We start from the raw sequence: 14,394 nt of genomic DNA on the forward strand, positions 1-14,394 counted from the left end.
ACCCCTCACCCCATCCCCCTCCCTCCACCCTCCCCACACTCACCCACACTCACCCTCACACCACCCCCTCACCCTCACCTCAGCCACCCTCACCCTCACACCTCACCCTCACCTTCACTCACCCTCACTCACCCTCAACCCCTCATCCTCACTAACCCTCACCCTCACTCACCCTCACTCATCCGCACTCACCCTCAAACCCTCACCCTCACTCACCCTCACCCTCACTCACCCTCACCCTCACTCACCCTCACCCTCACTCACCCTCAACACCTCACCATCACTCACCCTCAACCCCTCAACCTCACTCAAACACCTCACCCTCACCCTCACTCACCCTCACTCACACTCACCCTCACCCTCACTCACCCTCACTCACCCTCACCCTCACTCACCCTCATCCTCACTCACCCTCACCCTCACTCACCCTCAACCACACTCACCCTCAGCCACCCTCAACACCTCATCCTCACTCACCCTCACCCTCACTCACCCTCAACGCCTAACCCTCACACACAATCAACACCTCACCCTCACCCTCACTCACCCTCACCCTCACTCACCCTCAACACCTCACCCTCAATCCCTCACCCTCACTCACACATACCCTCACCCTAACTCACCCTCAACACCTCTCAATAACCCTCACTCACCCTCACCCTCACTCACCCTCAACAACTCACCCTCAATCCCTCACCCTCACTCACACATACCCTCACCCTCACTCACCCTCAACACCTCTCAATCACCCTCACTCACCCTCACCCTCACTCACCCTCAACCCCTCACCCTCACTCACCCTCAACACCTCACCCTCAATCACCCTCAACCCCTCACCCTCAACAACTCACTCACCCTCACTCACTAACGCTCACCCACCCTCACCATCACTCACCCTCAACACCTCACCCTCACTCACCCTCAACCCTTCACCCTCACTCACCCTCACACTCACACACCCTCACCCACCCCCACCCTCCCTCACACACCTTCACACCCTCAACCTCACACATCCTCACTCACCCTCACACCCTCACACACCCTCACTCACCCTCATGACCTCAACAACACACCCTCACAGGCCCCCACCCTCACACACCCCCACCCTCACACACACCCACCCTCACACACTCTCACACATCCTCACACACCCACACACATTCTCAATAAGCCTCACACCCTCACCCTCGCCCATCCTCACTCACCCTCACTCTCACACCGTCACCCTCACACCCTCATCCCCTCACACACCATCACCCCCTCACTTACCCTCACCCCTCACAACACTCACACCCTCACCCTCACATGCCCTCAACCGCACACACCCTCACACACCCTCACCCTCACACCCCTTCACTCACCCTCCTTCACTCACCCTTACACCCTCGCCCTCACCCACCCTCAACACCCTCACAACACCCTCACCCTTACTCACCCTCAACACCTCTCAATAACCCTCACTCACCCTCACCCTCACTCACCCTCAACACCTCACCCTCAATCCCTCACCCTCACTCACACATACCCTCACCCTCACTCACCCTCAACACCTCTCAATCACCTTCACTCACCCTCACCCTCACTCACCCTCAACCCCTCACCCTCACTCACCCTCAACACCTCACCCTCAATCACCCTCAACCCCTCACCCTCAACAACTGACTCACCCTCACTCACTAACGCTCACCCACCCTCACCCTCACTCACCCTCAACACCTCACCCTCACTCACCCTCAACCCTTCACCCTCACTCACCCTCACTCACACACCCTCACCCACCCCACCCTCCCTCACACACCTTCACACCCTCAACCTCACACATCCTCACTCACCCTCACACCCTCACACACCCTCACTCACCCTCATGACCTCAACAACACACCCTCACATGCCCCCACCCTCACACACCCCACCCTCACACACACCCGCCCTCACACACTCTCACACATCCTCACACACCCACACACATTCTCAATAAGCCTCACACCCTCACCCTCGCCCATCCTCACTCACCCTCACCCTCACACCGTCACCCTCACACCCTCATCCCCTCACCCTCACACACCATCACCCCCTCACTTACCCTCACCCCTCACAACACTCACACCCTCACCCTCGCATGCCCTCAACCGCACACACCCTCACACACCCTCACCCTCACACCCCTTCACTCACCCTTACACCCTCGCCCACCCTCAACACCCTCACAACACCCTCACCCTCACTCACCCTCACCCTCGCTCACCCTCAACACCTCACCGTCACTCACCCTCACCCTCACTCACCCTCAATGCCTCACCCTCACTCACCCTCAACTCCTCACCCTCACTCACCCTCAACACCTCATCCACACCCTCACCCCCTCACACACCCTCACTCACCCACAACCCCTCACCCTCAATTACCCTCACTCACCCTCACCATCACTCGCCCTCACTCACCCTCAACACCTCACCCTCACCCTCACTCACCCTCACTCACCCTCAACACCTCACCCTCACCTTCACTCACCCACACCCTCACTCACCCTCACTCCCCCTCAACCCCTCACCCTCACTCACCCTCACCCTCACTCACCCACACTCACCCGCAAACGCTCACCCTCACTCACCCTCACTCACCCTCACCCTCACTCACCCTCACCCTCACTCACCCTCAACCCCTCACTCTCACTCACCCTCAACCCCTCACCCACACCATCACTCACCCTCACTCACCCTCACTCACCCTCACTCACCCTCAACCCCTCACCCTCACTCACCCTCAACCCCTCACACTCAACCCCTCACCCTCACCCACCCTCACAACACATATTGTGTTACAATAGGTGTCACATTTGCAAAAGATAAAACTATTGGCATTGTAAATAACAAAGCTATTAATTCGCTATTTTCAAAACAAGCACATAAATACACAATTTAACCTTTACAATACCAATAGCTCAAACTTTCATAATGCAAGACATATTGCATTGCTGTGCTTCTCTCCCCTGCTGCACTCTCCTGCTCTCTAAAGATGTGGCCTAACGACAAGAGCTGCCATCTAAGTCACGTAAATACAAAACATGTTGCATTCCAAATGCTATAAGTGTCACATTCGCGAAAGTTATAACTATTGCCATTGTAAATGACAAAGCCATCAATTTAGCAATTTTAAAAACCAACAAATACATAAAAAATTTCATTTACAAGACAAATAAATCAAACTTTTCTAATGCAAGACCTATTTCATACAAACATTCACGGATCAAGGGGACTTTCACACACACACTCTATTACGTCTCCTTGGGTTGCATTTTGGCGCACACACAACACACAACACATACTAAATTACACGCACACACAAAAAAGAAAAAATGACACCAAGTTCGAGGCACAAGAGGGATGGCTAGCTTTACTTTCAAAAGACTTGTGTCAAAACAAATACAAAAAATAAAAATAAACACATTCAGCTGGCCTACTATTTCCCCACATCCCTCTACAGCGTGATACCATCACACTCCCACAACCTCCATCATGCACCATCACTCAGCAACACACCCTCACTCACAACCTCAACAGCCTCTCCCTCACACACACACTCAATCACCCTCACCCACTCACCATCACACACCATAACTCAACAACACCCCCAAACACTCCCACCCCCTCACCCTCACAAACACTCACCCTCACCCACAGTCACACACTCAACCTTCAAACTCGCACACCCTCACTCACCTTGAAACCCTCACAACACTCAGCCTCACTCACGCTCAAACTATCACCTTCACTCACCCACACCTATCATCACACACTATCACATACCATTACCCTCAGTCACACACCCTCACACCATCACCCTCACACCCACACTCATACTCACACCGTCTCCCTCACTCACCCTCACACAACATCACACACCCTCACACCCCCTAAAAATCACATCCAATCACCCTCACACCGTCCAAGTCCACCCTCACAACCCTCAAAACCTCACTCATACTCACATCGTCACCCTCACTCACCCTCACACACCATCACACACACTCACACCCCCTGACCCTCACATCCACTCACCCTCACACCGTCAAATACAACACTCCTACTACACCATAAAAGTACAATACTACACTACAACTCTACACTCCAACTACAACTCCACCCTCAAACTCCACACAAAAATAACGTTAGTCAACATTTACACCCACCCCCACATCCTCACACACAAACTCACAACACTCACACCATCACTCATACTAAAACAGTCACCCTCAATCACTCTCACACACCATCACGCACCCTCAAACACCCAAAGACTCACATCCAATCACCCTCACACTCACACAGTCCAAGTCCACCCTACAACTACACCCTATACCTACAATACCACCCTACAACTCTACACTCCAACTACAACTCTACTCTCCAAATTCACACATAAATAACGTAAGGCAACATTTATTTTAATATGTAAAATTCAGATTACACACTTGTAGCTATTAAAACATTCAAACTTAATGCAACGCAAGGACAGTGCAGCAATTAATACACAAAAATAAAAAAAGGGATTGTAAAATACAACAGTTCTTTCACAAAGATCATAAATGCACACAAAATACACAAACATATAAATACACAGCAAAAAATACAACAATTTTTAAGTGGACAAAGTGAGCTAAAGGGAATAATTTCACAACAGAAAGCACTTACTAAAGTAAGGGGAAATAAACAAGTAAACAATGCCAGAAAACATCAAAAACACAAAAAAAATGCGTCATCACAAAAGCACAAGACTCTGGTGTTGCTCTGACTGATGCTGCTGTTGCACGAAGTGTTTTTGGTGGTGCTAAGTGCACAACCACAGGAACACCGTACACCACAACTGCATCAAAAAACATCAAAAGAGCACTACTCAACAACACAACAACCAACTCCCATTGCCCACGCAGCTGTTCACAAAAAATTAGGGAACTACTGAAAATACAAAAGCATCCTAAGACGTCTACCCTTATGCCCATAAATTACAAGCAACACCCTTATTCTCACTATTGCATACATCAAAGATAGTTCACATACACATTCTAATCTAACACATACTAAGCTACAAAACATGTTTGGGGAAGAAAATAGACTGCATACAGTACTACAAATTTACACATACTATGGCAAACTACAAAAGGCTCACATGCACTCACCCTCACACTCACACCGTCAACGTCCAGCCTCCAACTACACCCTATAACTACAATACAACTCTACAACTCTACACTCCAAATACAACTCCAGCCTCCAACTGGACACATAAACATCGTTAAGCAAATATTTGAATTAAACGTAAAACGAGGATTACACACTTGCAGCTAGTCCAAAATGCAAACTTAAAGCAACGCAAGGAGGGTGCAGCTATGAATACACAAATATGCAAACAGGGATTCGAAAATAACACAATTCTTTAACAAAACGCAAAAAATACACACATTACATCACTGTACATCCTCTTAATACATTGCTAGGGATAATAAATTCAGCAAATACACAAAGTTTCCTTTAATACATCGAGTACATCAATAACATATAATCCGGCTACTTCCGCATCACAGGAAAAAAACAATGCAAACACAACATACATAAATATATTATAAAATAAATAGCACTTCAAAGTTCAAATAACAGCTCTTGTACGTCAAATAACAAACACCAGCAAAAAATACATTACATTACAGTTTTAGAAAACATATGCATTACATATCAACAATTAAAAACAAGACTTTAATTTACATTACATTACAAACATTTACAAATATTACGATCGGGATAATAACATTTGTCAAGTTATAAAAACACACTCCTATTCAGTCGTTCACTTAAAGATAGTATAGATACTACATTACATTACATAAAAAAACACTTTGGAATACATTCTTACCTGTCAAACGACGCAGCAACAGCACAGGAACAAGAACACGCCTTCCGCGCACCAACATTCTCGATCTCTGGGGAATTCCACCGTTGACGTAAGCAAATCGGAACGCTACGTCAAAAACTTCGCGCTCCGATTGGCTAGAAAAAAACATTAAAAAAAAGCAAACACTCACAATACAAAAATAAACTAGAACGCTAACCTAGGGGACGTCAAGGTGACGCATTGCGTCGGCCATTTTTAAAAAAATAAAATTAATTACGGGTCTCATCAAACACTTAAAACACACATAACACCACACAGTAAGTAAAAAACATACACAGTTCGATTACATACAAATATACACATAAGGCAGGACAATTACAAAGGGAAGATCTATCACGTTTTTTTTTACACAACACACATTAAATAATTAATATTAACATACACACACTCATAACATCACCCTCACACACCAAAAATATCACACTCCTTCACACACACTCAATCACCCTGACACAACATCTCTCTCACACACCATCACACACCTTCAGCCTCACACCCACTTACTCACACTCACCCTCACACACACTCACACCCCCTCACACTCACACACACTCACACACCCTCACTCCCCTCACAAAATAACACCCCTCACAACAAGCTCACACTCACTACACCGGACAGCCGCACCCACTCACACCCCTCGCACTCTCTCACCATCAACAACGCTCAGCCTCACACAGCCTTACCCTCATCACCTCACCCTCACACACCCTCAATCACCCTCACACCATCACCCTCACACACCCTAACTCTCACCCTCAACAACTCACACACACTCACACTCCCTGGATCACCCTCACCCTCACACACACACACCCCCTCACCCTCACACCCCATCACCCTCACACCCCCTCACTCACACTCACTCACACTCACTCACAATCACTCACACTCAGCCTCACACACCCTCACGCTCACACACCGTCACACACCCTCTGCCTAACAACACCTCTCTCACCCTCAATCACCCTCACACACACTCACACTCACACACCGTCACACACCCGAAACATCACACCCCGTCACTCACCCTCACACACACACCATCTCATCCTCAAACACCTTACCCTCACACACACACGCTCCCCTAAAACACATCACAACACTCTCACAATCACTACACCTCACACACTCTCAGACTCAAACAACCTCACTCATCCTCACCCTCACACACACTCCCTAACCCTCACATCCCATCACACTCACACACGCTCACTCACCTCACCCTCACAACAACACACTCACACCCCCTCACTCACACTCACTCACACTCATTCACAATGACTCACACTCACCCTCACACACCCTCACCCTCACACACCGTCACACACCCTCTGCGTAACAACACCTCTCACACCCTCACTCACCCTCACACACACTCACACTCACGCAACGTCACACACCCGAAGCCTCACACCCCCTCACTCACCCTCACACCCCCTAACCCTCACACCACCTAACACTCACACCCCCTAACGCACACACCCCCTAACAATCACCCCCTAACCCTCACCCCCTCACTCTCACCCCACACCCTCACCCCCTCACCCTCACCCCTCAACCCCTCACCCTCACCCTCACCCCCTCACCCTCACCCCCTCACCCCCCCACCCTCACCCCCTCACCCTCCACCCTCACTCACCCTCAACCCCTCACCCTCACACCCTCAACCCTTCACCCTCAACCTCTCACTCACCCTCACTCACCCTCAACACCTCAGCCTCACCCTCACTCACCCTCACCCTCACTCACCCTCAACCCCTCACACTCACTCACCCTCACCCTCACTCACCCTCATCTCCTCACCCTCACTCACCCTCACTCACCCTCACCCTCACTCACCCTCACCCACAGTCACCCTCACTCACCCTCAACCCCTCACCCTCACTCACCCTCAACCCCTCACCCTCAACCCCTCACTCACCCTCACTCTCACTCATCCTCACTCACCCTCAACACCTCACCCTCACCCTCACTCACCCTCAACCCCTCACCCTAACTCACCCTCACCCTCACTCAACCTCAACACCTCACTCACCCTCACCCTCACTCACCCTCAACCCCTCACCCTCAACCCTCACTCACCCTCACCCTCACCCTCACTCAACCTCAACCCCTCACTCACCCTCACCCTCACTCACCCTCAACCCCTCATCCTCAACCCCTCACTCACCCTCACTCTCACTCATCCTCACTCAACCTCAACCCCTCACCCTCACTCACCCTCAACCCCTCACCCTAACTCACCCTCACCCTCACTCACCCTCAACCCCTCACTCACCCTCAACCCCTCACTCACCCTCACCCTCACTCACCCTCAACACCTCACCCTCAACCTCAACCCCTCACCCTCACTCACCCTCACCCTCACCTACCCTCACTCACCCTCACCCTCACTCACCCTCACTCTCACTCACCCTCAACCCCTCACCCTCACTCACCCTCACTCACCCTCACCCACCCTCACCCTCACCCTCACTCACCCTCAACCCCTCACCCTCACACAGTGCAATAGGTCTCACACCATTTAAGTTAGAGCTTTTAGAAATGTTTATGGCTTTTTTTATTTGTAATTCTTTAGCATTGGCTACAGGAAACAAAAATGCTAAACATTTACAAAAAACCCCATAAACAATTCTAAAAGCACTAACTCTAATGATACGAGACCTATTGCATTTCCAATGCTTGTTAACTTCCTCACCCCCTCACCCCCCCACCCTCACCCCCTCACCCTCCACCCTCACTCACCCTCAACCCCTCACCCTCACACCCTCAACCCTTCACCCTCAACCTCTCACTCACCCTCACTCACCCTCAACACCTCAGCCTCACCCTCACTCACCCTCACCCTCACTCACCCTCAACCCCTCACACTCACTCACCCTCACCCTCACTCACCCTCATCTCCTCACCCTCACTCACCCTCACTCACCCTCACCCTCACTCACCCTCACCCACAGTCACCCTCACTCACCCTCAACCCCTCACCCTCACTCACCCTCAACCCCTCACCCTCAACCCCTCACTCACCCTCACTCTCACTCATCCTCACTCACCCTCAACACCTCACCCTCACCCTCACTCACCCTCAACCCCTCACCCTAACTCACCCTCACCCTCACTCAACCTCAACACCTCACTCACCCTCACCCTCACTCACCCTCAACCCCTCACCCTCAACCCTCACTCACCCTCACCCTCACCCTCACTCAACCTCAACCCCTCACTCACCCTCACCCTCACTCACCCTCAACCCCTCATCCTCAACCCCTCACTCACCCTCACTCTCACTCATCCTCACTCAACCTCAACCCCTCACCCTCACTCACCCTCAACCCCTCACCCTAACTCACCCTCACCCTCACTCACCCTCAACCCCTCACTCACCCTCAACCCCTCACTCACCCTCACCCTCACTCACCCTCAACACCTCACCCTCAACCTCAACCCCTCACCCTCACTCACCCTCACCCTCACCTACCCTCACTCACCCTCACCCTCACTCACCCTCACTCTCACTCACCCTCAACCCCTCACCCTCACTCACCCTCACTCACCCTCACCCACCCTCACCCTCACCCTCACTCACCCTCAACCCCTCACCCTCACACAGTGCAATAGGTCTCACACCATTTAAGTTAGAGCTTTTAGAAATGTTTATGGCTTTTTTTATTTGTAATTCTTTAGCATTGGCTACAGGAAACAAAAATGCTAAACATTTACAAAAAACCCCATAAACAATTCTAAAAGCACTAACTCTAATGATACGAGACCTATTGCATTTCCAATGCTTGTTAACTTCCTGTGATTTACCCAAGATTTCCCAATCTGATAAAAATGGACTTGACTCTCCCATCACTAAAGATGAAATTTTTTTAGCCATTAAATCCCTTAAAAAAACAAATCTCCTGGTCCTGATGGGATACCAGCAGAATTTTATAAAGAATTTCAATCACACTTGTTACCTTTTTTATTTCAACTTTTTACGTTTTTTGGGTCCACAGGTACGACTTCTTGCTCATTCACAGAAGCTTTAATAATTGTACTTCCAAATCCAGATAAAGATCCCACTCTCGTCTCTAACTATCGTCCTATATCTTTATATCTTTTGAAAAATAGATTCTCTGCTAATAACACCAGAACTTTACTCCATGTTATTGAACAAAATTCTACTTTACCACTCCCCTCAGGTATTCTAGCCTTAGATGCTGAAAAAGCTTTTGATAAGATTCATTGGCAATTTTTATTTCATACGTTATCTTCTTTTAATTTTGGAGATTCTTTTATACGTATGGTTACAGCTCTGTATCCTGCTCCTACTGCTCGTTTATTTATCAATTGACACATTTCACATCAATTTTCTCTTTTTAGAGGTACGAGGCAAGGATGTCCACTTTCTCCTCTTTTATTTTTAATTGGCATCGAACCTTTCCTCTCTTCAATTAGAAAATGTGATGAGATTAAAGGAATCAATATTAAGGATGTTCTTGTTAAATCCCTCGCATATGCAGATGATGTGCTTTTATTTATTAGTGACCCTGTGTCCTCTTTCCCACCTTTACCTAATATTATAACAAATTACTCTACAGTTTCTGGTTATACTTTAAAAACTAATAAAACAGAATTTTTCCCTTTAAATATATATTGTACTCCTGACATGCTTCTCATGAATGGTATAATTTGGCAAAAAAGTAAGCTGAAATATCTTGGGATTTTATTTTCTACATCCATAAAATGAACAATTACTTTAAATTGTGATTTTCTCTTAAATTATATTAAAGACAAAACGTCTAAATGGTCTTCACCACATCTCTCATGGTGGGGTAGATTGGATTCTATAAAAATGACTTTAGCGGGGAGGAGCTATGCTAGCAAACAAGATGGATGCTTAGGATCCCGGCTCCGCCGACCTCCGTATACTGCCAGATGATCCTGTCGATAATCCTGTTTTTACGCCCTACCTCCGTGTAGATGAACCAATGCACACTCCGATGGTGCAATCCCGAAAACTTAACCGGCTTGGTTGACGAAGTTGTGTCGAGTTGAAGTTTGCGGCCTAGTCCAATTGGAGAGCCGGGGCCTCGAATTCTGACTTAGCTGGGTTGCAGTTGAACAACATCGGCCGTGAAAATCAAGCAGGGTCCGGTCTACCGCAGTGGAGGTCTTTTTGCCCGATTTTGACGCTGATCATTCTGATTGATTAACATTGAGGGAGGAGTGACGTGGCACGATAGTGGCTGTGGGTGGAGGTCCCGGTTTGCCGCCGCCGGGGTTCGGTGGGTCGGGGTCTTCGCTTGCGGCAGTGGAGTACAGTTTGCTGCCGCAGAAACCAATCAGTCGCCCTCCGACGCCGTCCCTTCCACTCCTATCTGTTCCCCCGGAGAAACGGGGCTCTCTGGGGGAAGTGAACATGATCAGCATGAGCGAGGAGAAATGGACCGGACGGAGCGTGAGCCGTCGCTGAAGACAGTATTGGTAGCCATCAGGGCATTTCACTCGCAAATGGATGCCCTGATTCACAAAATGATTACGGGCTTAACTGAGAAGGAGTGTGTGGAACCGGACCCTGCTCCACTGCCAGAACTGCTGCCAGCTACGGTTTACATGACGACCATTTTGATTCCGGACTAGGACCCCTTGCGACAAGAGGTGCCGAAGCCCTCGGTTGATACTCTGGAGAATCAGGAACCCGATGTTTCGACCGTATTACTACACCTACCATCATTGCTGACTTTGGGAGTATCGATTGGCGTTCCCTTCCCGGAGACTCCTGTTGGTGATTGTTCTTGGACTTCTGTTTCAACCTTTCCCTCTCTGGTGACCGTACGATCGTGGAGAAAACAACATTGGGACTATCCGTCCATGAGGGAGCGTTTTTGTGCTGATGGAGTTCTTGAGGAATTACTGAATTTGATTTGTTTTGGACTGACTTTTTTCAGATTCTTTATGCACTTTGACTCTCCTGTAGAAGTAGTGGTCCTACCGGGAGGGTTCGCATGATGGTTCAGAAGGGCCAAGGCTGAGATCGATGGACCGGGGTTGGTACTATGGCCTTAGTGGATGTGGGATTCGTATCTGTTGGCTTCACAAGAGGCTGGGCGGTGTATGATGGCTCCCCCTAATTTACTTTTTCTGAGATTGCAGATAAAATTGTATTTTTATCATAGGGGATGCCTGTCTCTGGCGGGGGGGGGGGGGACACGGGAGCCCATACGGAAATGCCCTCCGCCATGTTTTCTCTTTTCTATTTTTAGAACCTAGTTAGTCGGGGGGACAGGCATACTGCTTGTTGGAGTTAGGCGATAGCCATATGCAGGCGTGCAGGGTGGGGGGGATGGGTTTATTGTTTTCCTTCTGTTCTCGTTCTTATGGTTTTCTTTTCTTCAAGCTTCTATTTTGTCTCTCCCTTATTAGCAATATTAGCGAAACATCCTGATTTTGTTTAGATTCCAGTGTCTGGTTGCCATGCTTTTTCTACTAATCTGATTTTATGGGGGGGCGGGCTCTGAGGGCCTGCGCTTCAATTGCTTGTCGATAGTAATGCCATAAATCCTGCTTCGTACTCACTAGTGCAGGCGTTTCAGCGATTCTTCTGTTGCTTCACGTCTATCCTGTCATTGTACCTGTGCACCATATTATTATGTATGAATGTATGGCTCCGGATATGTATATTCCTTTTTCCTTGTTTTTAAAATAATAAAAAGATTTATAAAAAAAAAATGACTTTAGCGCCTAAAATCTTTTATACCCTTGCAATGCTCCCGACTCAATTCCCACTGAAGTTTTATAAAGATATTGATACATTTTTGCCTACGTTTTTATAGAACAAGAAATCGCCTCGTATTGGTTACAAACTACTAAAAATTCCCAAGCGTAACACTGGTTTTGGTATTCCTGATTTTTTTCTTTATCATAAAGCCTTTATTTTATAACAAAGTTCACTTTGGTTTAATCATTTGTCATTAAATAACCTGCATACTTTATCTATTGAGAAATCATTAGTAAATCCTCACCCACTTCCTTCTCTAATAACAATGTCTAATACCACATATTGTTTCCATAAATCAGCCATTATTAAATCTACTAAAATGATGTTTAATGATTTAGACTTAATTTTTCTCTCCCCCATGAATACTACTAAAGATATTTCCCTTTGGTAAAGCAATGTTATCAAACGGAATAGAAATGTTAATTTTTGTTCTTCATGGATTAAAGCAGGTGTTTTTTATCTTACAGATGTGTATACCAATAATACTTTCATTTTGTTTGAAAATTTACAATCCCGATTTAGTTTATCTCGATCCCATGTTACCAAATACCACTACTTATGTAATTCAATTTTAGATACTTTTCCAGATGCTATTCCCTCTAATGTTGCTGCTGACTTATCAATCTACATTCAAACGGTTTCTTCTTCTTCTCATTGTGTTTCTATTTTATATAAAAAGTTATCGGACACTCTTGGTAACAATATAGATACGCTGTCAACTTTTTGGAATAAAGAACTGTCACTTTCTCTATCTACTGACACATGGCAAGATATATGGTGTAATGGCATACCTGGTTGGCTTCCTGTTTCCCTCTATCACACTAACTCTTATATTTTACTTAATAGATTATGGACCCCTTTACGGTTATGCCGTGCTAAACTCCTTCCTTCTGCAGACTGTTGGTATTGTAAATTAGAATCTGGTACATTACAGCTTATGTTATTTGATTGTCCTTTAATTTTAAGTTTTCGCCAGGTGTTTGGGCTATTATAACTAAGATTTTAAGCATTCAAAGAGATATTTCTTATAAAATGTTGATTTGCAAATCTATTATTTAATCACAAAACTTAAATATTTTAGAATGTAAATGTTTCAATTTGTTCATTTCAGCAGCATTGAAATCTATTACTTATTTTTGGAAAGATAATCTGTTCATTCATGGTGGCCGTGGGTTCTTTTTACTAGAAGAGGTGCTCAATTATCTGTGAAGGGGCTCATTCATGATTCAATTTCTTTTCAATCGTTCTGGTTGCCTGTTGATATATATATTTAGATATTAAGTAATGTATGAATATTTTTGTCATCTAGGTTGACTTCATTTTCAATTAATGTTGTTTTTCTCTATTATAGTAGCGCTGTTCAATATTTGTGCTCTAATTGTATATTTACCCTTTCCCTCCCCTTTTTATTTTCATATCAAAACGTTATTATATTTACCTAATACAATTTCTTTATATATCTTGACAGTTACATTGTAAGGTACTTTAGGTATTTTTGTCCTATGGCAATATTTTCTGTCTTGTCTTTATGTATTACCTGCATATAAATTTCAATAAAATATTTTTAACACAAGTCACTTGACAGGCTGAATGGATTATAGAAAACAATGGGCCATATATAGTAAAACTGTGGTCACAAGTTGTGTACTGACTTTTTGCTACCAGAATCTTATTTTCAA

This window comes from Lissotriton vulgaris, chromosome 2_1 (assembly GCF_964263255.1).
Source record: "Lissotriton vulgaris chromosome 2_1, aLisVul1.2, whole genome shotgun sequence".
Taxonomy (NCBI): domain Eukaryota; kingdom Metazoa; phylum Chordata; class Amphibia; order Caudata; family Salamandridae; genus Lissotriton; species Lissotriton vulgaris.